General features: G+C 38.7%; 1 protein-coding gene across 2 annotated transcripts in view; it reads left to right on the top strand.

Moving 5' to 3' along the window:
* Positions 1 to 2,335: 2,335 nt before the first annotated feature.
* The window catches only part of SLC7A11 (solute carrier family 7 member 11), a 95,583-nt gene continuing 83,817 nt past the window's right edge, over positions 2,336 to 14,101 (top strand). For both annotated transcript variants that reach the window (XM_085222083.1, XM_085222082.1), the window contains exons 1-2: positions 2,336 to 2,458; positions 2,536 to 2,612. The gene's annotated coding sequence lies outside the window, so the exon portion shown is untranslated. The remainder of the gene's footprint in view (positions 2,459 to 2,535; positions 2,613 to 14,101) is intronic.

Below are 14,101 nucleotides of genomic sequence, written 5' to 3'. Positions count from 1 at the left end.
TATATGAGACACCTATTCTCCATTTAAAAACATGTACGTGGCATTTAAATGACATGTTTGAAATGACTTTGCATTGAAAAGTAAAAAAAAATAATAAATGCATTTTTAGTGGAAAGACCAAGAAGGTGGAGGATGGGAGAAACAAACTTGATTACTCATGGAGCTTGTCCCTTCAAAACTTGAACATATCATAAATATGACAATTGTGAAAAAAGTGACCTTTTGAGTCAAATGGTAGCCAATAAGGCTAGGAGCTCTCAGCAAGATGGTCCCCTCTGCTCGTTTTGATCTTTTGTTTTATATTTGCTCTGTGTACATTTATGACTGTATCAGAGAAACACAGGATTCTACTTTCATCTTCTTTTTTGCCTTCAGCCCTGGAGCTGATTCTTCTCTTGACCAAACTAGGTTCCTCTTTAAGTTCTGTCAGTGAAATACGTACGTATGAGTGCTCACAGGAAACTACTGGTGCTGGGTTTCATCTTACTCCACTTCAGATGCCTCTGAATCATAGGCAGACACCTTAAACTGTGTTGACAAAGGAAAGAAAGGGTATTTTTAGGTTCTGATTCCTCTGATCCGTTTTCAGTTTCTTTTGACTTATGCCACGTCCCATTGACCCAAGATATATGTCAGTATGTCCCCTTTGCCAAAGGAATGTCACATTTCAGTACAATAACTGCAAATTTTCCTATGTGTTATGGAGCAAGGGATCATCTAAATTGACAGACAAAAAAAAAAAAAAAAAGTTTCCTTTAGAATTTAGTTTGAAATTAAGAATTTCTAACACAGCCAGTTTGGCTTGCGCTGATTCTTGGTCAAGTGCTGCTTGTCTGCACCCTTCACTGCATAAGAAACGTATTAAGCTCAAATTAATTTTACAACTTGTTTTATATGAGCTTTTGTGGTCCAGATTTTTTGCATCACTTTGAGTTTACTTGCCTGCAAGTACAAGGTATTTTTTTGAAGTTAGAGGGACCCTACAAATATAAACTATGGCCAAAGAACAGGGGATGGAGTTGCAATTACAGCTGACTGAAATTTTCTAGTGAGTGGATATGAGCAGACATGCTATGTAGCTTTAATTTCAATTCAGGATTCTCAAAATCCTTGTCTGCTCATTGGTGAGGCATAGAATTATCTTTTTTTTTTTTTTTTTTCTCCCCTGAGAAAAGGTAAATAAGAAAACTCTGCTAAAGTACTGTCTTGGTGCTGGATCTTCTTGAGATAGTCTAGAAGGAAAGTTTTTATTATTGTTTTTTGTATGTGGAAAATTGATATTTCAGGCCATAGAGATTTACCCTTTGTGCCTAGAACTAGCTGAGTAGTTTATACTTGAATTAGAGACGTCTTGGTGTTTGTTGTGGCTGTTTCTCACTGGTTTATCTGAGAGTCTTTAATATACAACTGTTTACAGTTCTCTACTTTTTCTCTATTATATGTGCAAATCAATTTATCGTGTTTTAATTGTATCATGGATTCATCTAAAAACATTCCAAAACTCTAACATGATCCAATGCTTCTTGCATATTTCACTCATAATGATACTCTTATGATCACGACTGGTTTCTCTTCACCATGTCGGGGAAGTATATGTGGTGTTTTTGAGAACTGACATTTTCTCAGAGACCTCTGGTTTTCTGAAAACCCTGAATCCCAAAAGGGAGATTGTTATTAGAAAAAGAGGAGGATGTGTTTTCGATCTCTTGGCGCAGCTATTCTGCAGGGAAAGGCCAGAAAACAGGAGCTTAATTCTTCCTCAGTGTCTGGACAAAGGACAACACACCGTGGGACAAAGGGACAAATCTTCAGAGAGAGATTTTAAAAAGACATTTGAGGAAAGGGAGAGATGAAGGCTCACTAATGGATTGATAATGCCAGGAACTGGCAAGACTGCATGCGTTCTGGAACTGAATCCTGCCCATGCAACAGAGGCACAGAAATTACTTCTCTCTTTTATCTCATGTGTGACAGCTAACAATTTAATCTGCTCTGTTCATTATGCAGGTTGGCTTCTCTTCCTAGTTAGTGGATTATGGGAACAAAAAGCTCCGTGGTTGTGAAACAATTACTCTGATCCTTCAATTGTTTGTGTGTTATAAAGAAAGATAATCTTTCAGATATTAAGCAAATACATTTAGACTCTCAATAACTTGACATTCAGTAGTTTGCTAGGTATTCTGATAAGCAACTTGTAGGCTCAGGTTTCATCTGGAGGTCAACTTAACAAGAGGTGTCATGGGAACAATAACTTGGAGTCCCTCTTTGATCAATCGCTTACGTGGAGTTACTTCATTTCCCTTTCAAATAACAATCTCCCTTGAGTCTGAGGTGAGATTCGTAGGAATCTTTGCTGATTCAGTGTTGGCTGCTGTGTAAAGGAGCAGTGGGGATGACTGCAGTCTCTTCTGATCCTTCCAAGCTCTTATACCAGCTTTTAAAAATTGTGCAGAAGTGGGTGAGTTGGGGGGAACGGGTGGACTGAATGGGGTGGGAGCCTGTTTGTCTCTGATAAAATGGCTCTTTCTCTTGCAGGGACCCCATGTGTCACCTGAGATGGACCCTTTCTAGATCAAGGGACTGCCACCCTGAGTCATAGTCTCAATCACAAGGTAAAAGTGGACGAGTTTCAACTCTTTGGCATGTACTGGGTGAGAAAGCAGGCAGTTTGTTTTTTAGTTGCCAGGAACCTTTGTCATTCTGTCATATCCTTTCTTTCTCTGTTTTTTGTCTTCGACATGGATATGTACAAAATAAGCTCTATTTTTTCCCCTTTGTCAAAGGTGAGATAATAAATACTACTATAATAAACGTTTGTTTCCTTTGAACTCAATGTTTTCATCACTTCAGTCACCCCTCCTCATGTTCATCTTCTTGAAAAGGTTTTGTTTCAGTTTGATTTCTTGTGGACAGGGGAGAGGAAATGAATTTTCAAGGAGAAGGCTTATAGCATGCACGTGACTGTTGGCAGTACAGGTATTCAGAGCACAGGAACTTCTAGAGAGACTAGTGCTGGGGGTGTTTTACTTTAGTCTAGATGGAGGTTGAATCCTTAAGGATCCTTATAGATAAGAAAGGCATCTGAATCTCGTTCCTGGCCTGCTGTCCTCCTACTTGAAGAGCCGTAAGAGTTGCTGTGGTATAAACCAAACCCTTTTTCCATCCACCTGCTCTACTTCCTGATGCCTGTCACAGAACAGCTGCTCAGATTGGCTTGCACAGATGTGTTCATGAAGAAATAAATTCTGTGATTCTGTGAAATCCAGGCTGTCCTTGTATCCTGTCACACTGTTTGGGGTTAGATGCTTCAAAGGTATGTATATTCATTCATTTGCTCACTGTTTCTCCATCTCTTTTCTTGATTTTTAAGAGCATCAGCTATGAGAAAATGACAACTTGTCCCATTAGAATTGCCCCACAGATTGACACAGTCTCGTTTCCCTGTGTATCCTCAGATAAATTTTGATTGTCAGCTTTATAATTCAGGTGATCTGAATAAAATCTGATGGCAGAGAGCTGTTGAGATATAAGTGCTTTATGTCTAGCGTGATTTCATTGGTTCATTAAGTAAGGGATGAAGAGAATTTGCCAGTTCAAAATCTGCAGATTGTCATGTTTTCAGTTATTTGAATACTGTGTTGCCTTAGTCTTTCTGTGTGCTTCTCAGTAAGCTTCAAGTTGTACAAAACCCCTATTCTTTACCTGCCCATATCTTGGCTTCTCCATTGCTTTGAATTTCTAAGCCTGAGGTACTTGGAGCTCACACAGTCTAGCAAAATTCATTGTCTCGGCACCTTTGTATCTTTTCAGCTCTCTAGTATGTCTCTGATACAGAGATGAGATATCACATGGTTAGAAAGAGAAGCAGCTTATGAAAAGCTATTCCCTTTCCTTGAGGGATGCTGGATTAGTGTTGCTTAGCTTCTTGACCGGCTCTGCGAACCAGCTCTTTATGTTTTCTCCTACAATGCTGCACTCTTAGAAAAAGGAGTGCAGCAGGAGTGTCACTGGTTGAGAACACTTAGGCCAGATCGTTTTTTATTTTGTGTCTTAACATATAGCAGTTTTAGGGCTGTGCATAAAGCCAATGAAGCATAAAGAGCATTAGAGATTTGGAGAGTCTTAGGATGTAGCTTAATTTTTCTGGAAATGAATCAGTTGGGATATGACTGTAAATCTGTCTTCTCTGTCTCTGTAGTGTAGTCCTTCTGGGTAAAATGTTTGACATTTCAGAAAAGAAAGAACTAGTACATAATGCAGGGCAGCCTCTTCTCCATATCGATTGGGTGATGTTGAAGATACAGCAGCAACAGTTTCCCGATTCACACATGCCATTGTATTCATATTGATTTGTTAGCATTTATGAAGCAGTAATATCTTTAAAATAAGTGTAGTCACTTCTAATTGTCTTATTTTTGCTTTATAATCGTCTTATAAAGACCTATTTAGTTCTTCTCTTGAGGTTTTTGTTCTTTTGCCTCAGACATTTTGCAGTGATGAATCTTGGTTTGATCTTTGAGACATCAGCAATTATAGCCAGGACAGACTTCTGATAGTACAGCAAATATAGAAGTTTTTGATGATATGGGTAAGTCTTAGCTATTTTTAAAAGGTCCCAATCATAGTCCTGTGAAGTCTTTACTTCAGTAGCCTTCAGTGAGGATCAGCTAAAATCACAAAACCAGGATCAGAGTTAAAGAGCATTAGGAAACGGAATCCTTTGTTGTCTCCTGTATGTAGAAGATACTGTGCAGAGGCTGCTTTCCCTACGACCTCACCAAAGCAGTTCTGAAATAATTTTTACTGTTTGTACTTGAAGGCTGTGACTGAAGGTTTCTCTTTGAGTGTACTTAGTTAAGCAGTGAAAGAGAATGCAAGGCCACTGAATCTATTCTCCATTTTGCCATTGGTAAGACAGGGGATTATTTAGCAAAAAGATTACTAAACAGGCAGCTTTCCTGCACCCTCTCTCTCTCTTCTCTGTACAATTGCATACTTCCACCCCCACACCCTTTTCTCCATATGAATTGCCTGCATGCAACTGAATTGCGAAACCATTTCTAAAGCTGTTACCAGAAAGGAAAATAATTTTTCAATCCACTTTTACCTTGTAATTATTTCATCCCAATCAGTGGTTTGCACCTCACGTTTATTGTTCATGTAAGGAATTGTAAGTGAGCCACTTGTTCTTTATTATGAAAGACAGATTTTATTTTCTGGTCATGCACTAGATACAAAGGGCTGTTGATTATAAAACCATTGTTTAAACTCTGTGCCTTTCTTGTAGTTTATATAAAATGCTGTAATTATTTTCCTACTTACACAAGGCTTGGTCTGCTGTAACTGGACTACAATAGTGTAAGAGAAGAATTAGGGAATACTTAGCTGTGAGAAAATGAAAGAGGTTTCCAGTTCACTAACATCCAGATGCATTATGCACTCCTAGAAACTTAAAGTTATTTGTTTCTCATATAAAGATATTTTCATTGTCAGAATACTACTAATTCTTTGTTTTGGAAATCAGAAATCTTCACCATTCAGTCTTTAAGCTTCCAAGTCTGTACCACAGTGGATTTGAAATGCAATGCTGTCTGCAGAAAAGTGGAGTACATTAATTTTTTTCAAAAGGTCTGATGTATCAGCACCACAGTGCCTCTGCTGCTTATTTGTGGAGCTTTTGGATTTCCATTCCCAAGGCTGGTCTTCCACTGTTCAGGGAAAGAAGATCTAGGTTTGAAGGCTATATCTGAGCTAGGTACAAGGTCATTATTTACCAGTATTGGCTATGAAAATGCTGCTGAAATTGTCTATGTTTTGTATGTTGTTCTTTCTAGATCTTGAAATGATAGGATGTGAGGTTTTTTTTCTCACTGAAGCTGATAGTGTTAGCTGATAATAGCTTACTTCAGGAATCCTTTATGAGTCTTTAGCAATATCAATATCTATTTGTTAGACCAAAGGTTGAATTTAGTGCACAGTCTAGTGAAACTTTTAGGGGTGACTGTGAATGCATTCGGTGGCTTCAGCTGACAAATCCACCACTGTTTGTGTGGTTGTGGTTGGAATCCTCCTGTCTGAGCTGCCTGAATGGCACTATTCTCAAGCTACCCTTTCTTGTGTTGTATTCCTTGTGTTTTGAGTGTGTAAGTCAGGGGTTGTTCAGGAAAGCCATCTAGTGAAATCATCTAAGCATTGGCTTATGGTAATAATGAAGAAAGAACATTAGCACATCTGTATTTGCTACCTCTGAGGGAAATATTTTGGGAGCAGAAGTTACTGAACACTTGGAAGGGCGTTCAGCTAACAACATTGCACCTTTTTCAGAACATCGCTTCTCCAACTAGCATCTAGTCATTTCTTTCATGACCTCTTTATCCTCCCGGTATGTTTTTCTACCATTACTTGTCCACATAGTGCTCTTCTGTTGCATTATTAATGGTAACCTTTTCCCTACATGCTGTCTTGTTAGTCAGCCATTGTTTTGACCTCCTGGCCTGAGTTATCCAGGAGGAAAATGTCAGTGGACAAGCTTGTAGCTTGTTTGGTGTCCCTTCAAGAAAGCTGCCGGTTTATTTTATTTTATTTTATATATTTTTTTTTATTTCCACCTGTGGTAATTTATAGCAGCTGCCACCCTTGAAAGTGCAGAGCACAAAGGTGAGGCTATAATTATGGCTAAAGGCAGATCCCTGAAATGTTGAGCTTTGCCCTAGTGCTGTGGTTTGTATCAGAATTTCAAATAAAGTGAGTCTGTGTTATAGGAGAAGCAAAACAGCAGCAGGAAAAGCCCATAGCTAGCCAAGTAATACAACCTCCTGCTTGGTCCAACATGTGATTATAGAAAAGCAAGCACAAAAGCTTTCTCTGGAGAAATGTTTGTGAATGGCAGGGTGTGTTTGTTTTGTGCCATCATATCTAAGCTCAACTGAATGATTAAAATTTGCTTTTTTTTTCTGAAGGAAGTGTGTAATGATTGCCTGTTGATCTATAGTGTTTCTTGCAAGGTAGCTGTCAAAGTGCAGGTAATTCCAGATCAGAGTACTAATTGTAGATTTGTCCTAGCTCTTCTAGATAACGTTACTTTTCTAAAGATTTCTCTGATTTTTTCTTAGACAGAGAAATGGAAATAAATACTTTTTTTTGGTCTTCTAACAATCTCTAGACAGCAGAAAGATGATGACTATTAGAGCTTTCTATCTGGACATGTTTTGTCCCATTTACTGTTTCCATTTTCAAATAAACATTTAATTGTAATAATGGAGACTCTGACATACAATCATTTGAAGTGACAGTAAATATTTGGGGTTCAGTATTGAGCCAGTTGAACAATTTTTTTTCTTTTCTGTTTATGCCTGTAACTTTGGACCATGCCCAAAGTGCTCTTTTTGACTTCTGATCTCTCCTTATCTTGCCAATGAAATCAGATGATCTTAGTGTAGCTGAGATGCTGAGAGTGTTTGAAGAGTGAGAATAAAAGGAGGAACTGAGTTATTTGACAGTAGATCTGATAGAGAAGGAAAAGAATAATGTTGTAGGAAAGAAGATGTAATCTTAAGTATTTACCACTCTGTTGTCAATGTCTCTGGGCTGATTTAATATAGCATTATAAAAAAAAAGTAAATTGTGTCAGACACACTTTCATTTTATATGAAAAAATAAATTTAGCTGCAATCCAGTAAATGTTTAGGAAAGTAACAGATATTGTCTTGTATAAAGAACCCAAGATCAATATCAGTAACTTTTTAAAAGGACCTAAAGTTGTGCCTTTATTGTATGTTATAAATAATACTGTCCTTAATATTGTGTCCTCAGGCAAACAGACCCACAACTCTTTAAGGAGTAGAATTTCAGTGTTCAGTGTGCTTGGTTTTTGCAACCTGTGTCTAAGTTCCATATACTTATGGAACTTATTGCTTTTTTTTTCCCCTAGGAAAGTTTACTGCCTTTTTTTTTTTTTATTTTCGTGATGACTGTCTTTTCTAGGATTACTTCGTTAGCCCTGGTTCAGTCAGATAGAACTAAAGAACAAAACACTGAGAATATTCCTTTTACAGCTCATCAGGGATATGGTACCTAGGATATCTGCAGAACTGTAATTTTTCAATTGTTTTGCAAGAAAAAAAAAAAAACCCAAAACCAAAAAACAACGAAGTATAACCAAGGTATAATGTACCTTTTGTTATTTTGCATGTAAATGTTAGTATATGTGGAGTTACGTGGAAACTAGGCCCTTGCTGCCTGCTCCACTGATGTCAGTTTGCCATAAAACGATGGGCTGAGAAATGATGAGGGTTTAGAGTTGATTCCTGGGTGGGTCAGACATCCCTGCCTCTGGGGCAGCAGCACCTGTCAGGCAGGTGGGGAGGAAGGCTGGCAGTGGCAGCACGCCTTCTGGGCCCTGTGGCCGTGGGCTGTTCTCAACCAAAACACCCATCTGGACTGAGAGTTCTTGCTTGTTCACAGCGAGATTGTGCTTGGCTGCAGGCCTATGGCAAAGAAGGGATTCTTGCTACAAGATGAGCCTCAGCTGGGCTGCATTCCCCAGGACCCAGCATAGGCAGCGTAGGGTGAGGGACGACCATAGTTTGAAACACACTTTTCTTTTCCTCCTGCTTTTTCAATTTCTCTTACATCTTCTGCACTTTTCTATATTCATTTGTACCTGCACTTTTACAAAGCTCAGTCGTTTGTCCTGTTTCTCTTGCAGTATGCGTTTCTAACATACCTGAAGAGTTATTTTGCTCTTTCAGATGTTAAATACAGTGTTCATTTGGTTGCAGGTAGCAGCCACCCAAACACAGAACTAGCCTGGTCAGCAATTGAATTGGTGTATCCCAATGCTTTTGATCTAAGGACCACCTATCATGAGAAAAAATCCATCGACTGTCGTGGGCTTTGTAGTCAAAATGGTTAATTTTAAAAATTCGGATATAATTTATACTTTCTTATGCTTTGTTTGGTGACTTGCTTTTCTCTGTAGGAGTGCGTATTTGATTTTATTAAAAAAGTTAACTATCATTTGTGATTTATTTCCAAATGTCTTGCAAATTACAGATGAAGGGACTTCTCAGTCACAGCCAAAATCTTTATGAGTCAAGCAGAAGTTAATGTAACTTGTCAGTTTCGTCTGTATTTTCTTGCCAAACTCCCAAATCTAAGGAAGTTGGAAGGAATTGCTTTTCTTAATGAAATTCATCTGGAGGCATAGTCCATGGCAGCCTCTAGGACTTTTGCTAAGCTGCACCTGGACTATGTGCAGGGGTTAGCTATGATGTGTTCAGATGTCCTTGGTGTAGAAGCTAGATTTCAGGAAAAAAAAAGATTGTGCTTGCTTGGGATGCATGCAGGTGTCGAATTGAGGAGCAGGTATGCACTCCTGCCTTGTAGAGGGGAACTCTCTAAGGCTGTTAATAGAGATACACTCAAACAGCTTTTGTTTCTGCTTATGATGACAAAAATAGGGCTTCTATGTAGCACTGCCTTTCCTTCTGGCATGAAATCCATGACAAAGAAAAGACAGGCATTTGTTCTTGTCTTTCATGCTGAAGAAACTGGTGGCATTGGATCTGGTGCTGAAAAAAAAGGAACCACAGTTTAGGATGCTCTGGAAATGATTATTCACGTGAGCTGAATGCTGGGGAGAGAATAAGAAAGGAGAGAATACATAACTCAGTCGGACAAAGAGACTAAATCATTTCATGAGAGGTTTCATCAGAAACAGAATTTTTTCTTCTTGTCTGGCTTCACCTCTTTTTTTTCCAGCTGTGCTCCCTTCCTTAGATGTATTAACGAGGAGCACAGTAGCAGTACTGCTTGTGCTCACACCCTTCTGAGGTGGAGCTCATCTCAATTGCCTTTTACTCCGGGGAAACAAAAAATACCAGAGTCCATAATAGGGGAAAAACATCAATAGTCAAGATGAAATGCAATCTCTTGCTCAAAATTTTGATTTGCCAAAAGCCCTGTACTTTTTCTAAAGCCAGTCCCCCATTCTATTATTTTACAGTTAAAGGAGTATTATTCTTCTAAAATGCTGGATTAGATGCATACCTTAAATTAAGAAAATAATAAGGCTGTTATATCTGTCTCCTCATTTTTAGTCTGCTATAATGAGCTGAGATTGACCTGACAAAGAAAGCATGCGTCTGTAAGAGATGTGCATATCTAACATGAATCTGTAGACTGATTAGGTATGCACTAAGTACACTTTGCACTATAGGAAAAACATTTTCAGAACTCCAGAATGAAGTTGCTAGTTCTCTGAGATAAAGCATTCTTCTTCTATGCTTCCATCCATTCACTTTCTGTTCTTCCTTATGCACATCTCCTAAATGAATGAGGGATATTTTTTTCCCAGTTAATTAAGACTGTGAACTACATGATTTCATTATCTCAGCTTTACTGGATCACTCTGTGTCTAGAGTGAGTAAGAAAGAAAGATTTGATCAAGTAAGTATGTAGAGTTTGAGAATGCTTCAGTTTCATGTGGGAGTTGGTGTGGGTTTGTGCCAAATTTTATTTTAGATTATTATTTTTTTCTTAGTACAAAAAGGCGAGCTGTGGATAAGGGTCATCAGATACTTAATCTGCTAGGATCTCTCTGAAGCGGGTGCCTGTGTTGCTCATGTGTGGTGCTAGGTGTGTTCTTACTCATTTCGTTGCTCTCGTGGGCAGACTGGCACCAGAGCCCAGCAGGCTCCCAGAGCTGTACTGCATAGTCCTTGCTGCACAGCGCGTCCCAGCGTGTCTAATTGCACTGTAATGAGGGATTCAAATCCACAGCTATGACCTGCCTCAGAAGGAGGGAATGGGGAAGGTGTTGCCAAGCACAAGTCCTGAGGTGCCCAGCCTTTCGGACTCTCTTCTTCTTAGCCAGTCCTCCCCAGCTCCTGTTTCTATATGCTCGACTTTGCACGTTTTCAGCTTTTACTCTAAGAACTGCTATTGAGAAGGTGTAAGTGAAGTCATCAACCAAATGTTTTCACTGTTATCTTTGATCATCTGTTATTTTGAATACATACCTCAGAGAAATGTTAAAATAGCAGATTAACTTCCACAGTTCCCATCTCTTTCTTTTTTCTAACAAACCAGTACACTAACTGGAACCCAGACAGGATGCATTGAATTATTTAGCATCACTGGCATAGGTGGCACCATGTGGTCTCCTTTCTTCTCAGACTATTTATCCATGCAGATGCTGGGGATGCAGAATGGGATGTAGCTCAGACCTCACCAGCAGCTTCCCTCTAGTGCAAAACTTGGCCATTTTTTCCCATCTCTTTTATCTGGTTATTAATCCACGTTGTTAATTTCCCCCTTCTCCCTGGGTACTTTTGTTTTGAAGTAGACTGGAGGTTTGGGGGTAATTGAGGACAGAATGTAAACCTTTGGAGTCTTTGTATGGGAGGTTGGTTAAGGAGGGGGAATTCTGGATTGTGCTCATCTTTTCTTCTTCAGGAAAGAAGTTATGAGTAGGGTAGAGCTCTCAGAAATCACAAAGGAACAAGAAGATACCCAGTGCAGGCAGAAAAGCAAGCCTCCTTTGGATGGTTTGGTCTTTGTTGTGGTGTCTTAGGAATAGCATGGATATTTCTGCTAAGCACTCTGCATCATTAAATACTGTAAGCTCTTTGCATTATTAATTGTTCTCATATTCTGTGAAGCAGGAAAACAGCCAAAGGTGCATAATCTTAATTCCCACTCTCCTTATATAATTTAACTAGTGTTCAGTGACCTTTAACTGGAAAGTGATTTTTCAAAAGCTCTTTCCAAATCTATTTTTTACTTGACATCCGTACTGTCAGCTATGCCTGAGATTTTGCCAAGCTTAAGGGAAGGTCAGAACATTATAGAAAACAGATCATCTTGCTTCTAGCCACACTCCAATAAAAAAATAAAATAGATCAATAAAGAGTGTTGAAGCCATATAATCCAAATTTTGGAAATTCCTGTTGGCAGAGGAACTTAAAGGTATTAACAGAAAATGTTTTCTTTAAGGATGAGTGACTGCAATAGCTGCTGTCAGTCAGTGACTGGGAGCTTTCTCTGCATGCAGATATCGTGTCCAGCTCAAGAATGTATCATTCAGGTGGCAGCCTCCTTTTGGCAGGACTCGCAAAAGGAGAAACATGTCAGTACTCTGATCACCCTTCCAGCCAAGCTAGCCCTTTTTTGGTAACTTGGAAATGACCACATTCAGAAATATGTCATAAGTGATCGAAACAGCAGAAAGGAGAATCCGTTGCTCTTTTTAAACACAGCTTTTTTTTTTCCTGGGGCATATCATAGCTATAAAAAGTTCCAGTCGAAATTTTCTGGACTATTCATCTAACTTTTGTTTACGTAAATATGCAAGGCTAAATTCAAGAAGTTAAGGTAGCAGTAGCCAAAAGAGATCAATAGTTAATATCTTTTTTTAAAAAGTTGTACTTGATTTGAATTGATCTGATTGTAAAATTTGGCCCGTGTGTTGCACAGTTTGAACTGCATCCTGGGATGATCATCTACTTTTAAAAGAACCAGAGAAGGGCATAGATATCTTGGCACGTGTGATTGATTTATTTATTTTTAGGCAAACTATTCAATCATGCATTGTTAATGTTGGGAACAAAACGCCGAGCTGGAAATGATGAAATGTGTTCACCTCAAAAATTTCAGGTTTTAAATGAACTTAATTTTTAATAGAAGTTATTCTTTCATTTCTTTTCCTTGTGATGCTCATACCAGCCCAGGCGAAACAGGATTATTTTGTCCTGAGAAGGCCAGGACTTGAATAGTCAGCAAAACAAGTGACTAAAGGTCTGATTAATTCTGAAGAAGCGGAGATAAAGCTGCTGCAATACAGTGTCTTTATTTGAACAGTTTATAATGTTCCTAGCCTGAAGTGTTTTGCTAAGCACTGACATGTGTTAACTGGTGTTGTAGGGCATGTGTTAGTTTTCTATAGTTCTGCTAATTATAAGTGTAACAGATCTATAAAACCGTAAAGTTGATTCTTCTGCCAGGTCAGGATTGTTTTCCAGGGCAGATGTAGTACTGTGTTAGGTATTTAACATATTAAGCTTTCAAGCTCCAGAGTGTGTGAGTCTGCAACCATGGTCACCCTCTGAGCTTATCTATGGAAGCAGAAGAAACTCAGAAAACTGAATGGGAAGTTAACCAGCCCCCTGTGAGCACATGGGATGTGGGCATGAAGACTAATGCGTGCTTTCCTATTCCTCACTTCATCCCATTATTCTATTTCTTATCTCTGATTATTCTCCAAAATTCAATCCTTAGAAATACAACTAGTTAATCCTAATGGACTTCTAAAGGCTATGCTGACTTGAGGTGTCAGTGACCAGGATTCTGTAACATCAAAGTATGATTCTGTCCTTCCTAGGGAGAAAACAGCTTCATGCAATCTTTTTTGGTTGTTGCTGTTGTTATGCTGGGAATAAAATACATGGCTTTTATTGTCTGACTTCTAATGCCCAAGGCTACATTTATAGGACTGACAGTTGTTATAAATGTAGTGCTGCCTGTGGAATGATCGGGCTTGTTCTGGAAACTGCTGACAGGGAGCTCTAGCTCAACAGTTTCTGAGGTTAATTTTCTGAATAAAGTCTCAGCATAACTGCTAGAGACATTAAATAACTTCAAGAGATTTTAACTTGCAAAAATTTCTCAGAGTTTGGAAACCTAGATTGTATGTGATGTCACAGCCAGACATCCCTGAAAATGGACACACACTTATGCGAAGAAACCAGTCAGAGAGTGGACCTTCTGTTCATCATTTATTAATAAAACTGTAACTTCAGAATGCAAGTACCTTTGTTTTCAGATGAAAACACAACCTGTTCTAATAGCCATCCTTAAATAAGTCCTGCCTGACATCTGTTATTCCTACCCCCAGTATCACCTGAATGCGATGGAAATGAAGCTGCTAAGTGTTGGATCAGCAAAACCTTTTCTGATGAAGGCACCAGTTACAAAATCTTTCTTTTTAAGGCACATTCAAGCATAAGAACTGTCTCTTTCTCAGTAGCTTATATGCTCTTTTCTCATTTGAAGGACTTTGTTTAACTGTGTAATCTTAAAAGGTAATTTGCTGTTCAACAGT

The sequence above is a fragment of the Meleagris gallopavo genome, chromosome 4 (assembly GCF_905368555.1).
Source record: "Meleagris gallopavo chromosome 4, MGAL_WU_HG_1.1, whole genome shotgun sequence".
NCBI lineage: Eukaryota > Metazoa > Chordata > Aves > Galliformes > Phasianidae > Meleagris > Meleagris gallopavo.
The sequence above is the reverse complement of the archived record's forward strand: the minus strand, read 5'-3'. Positions and strand labels throughout refer to the sequence as shown.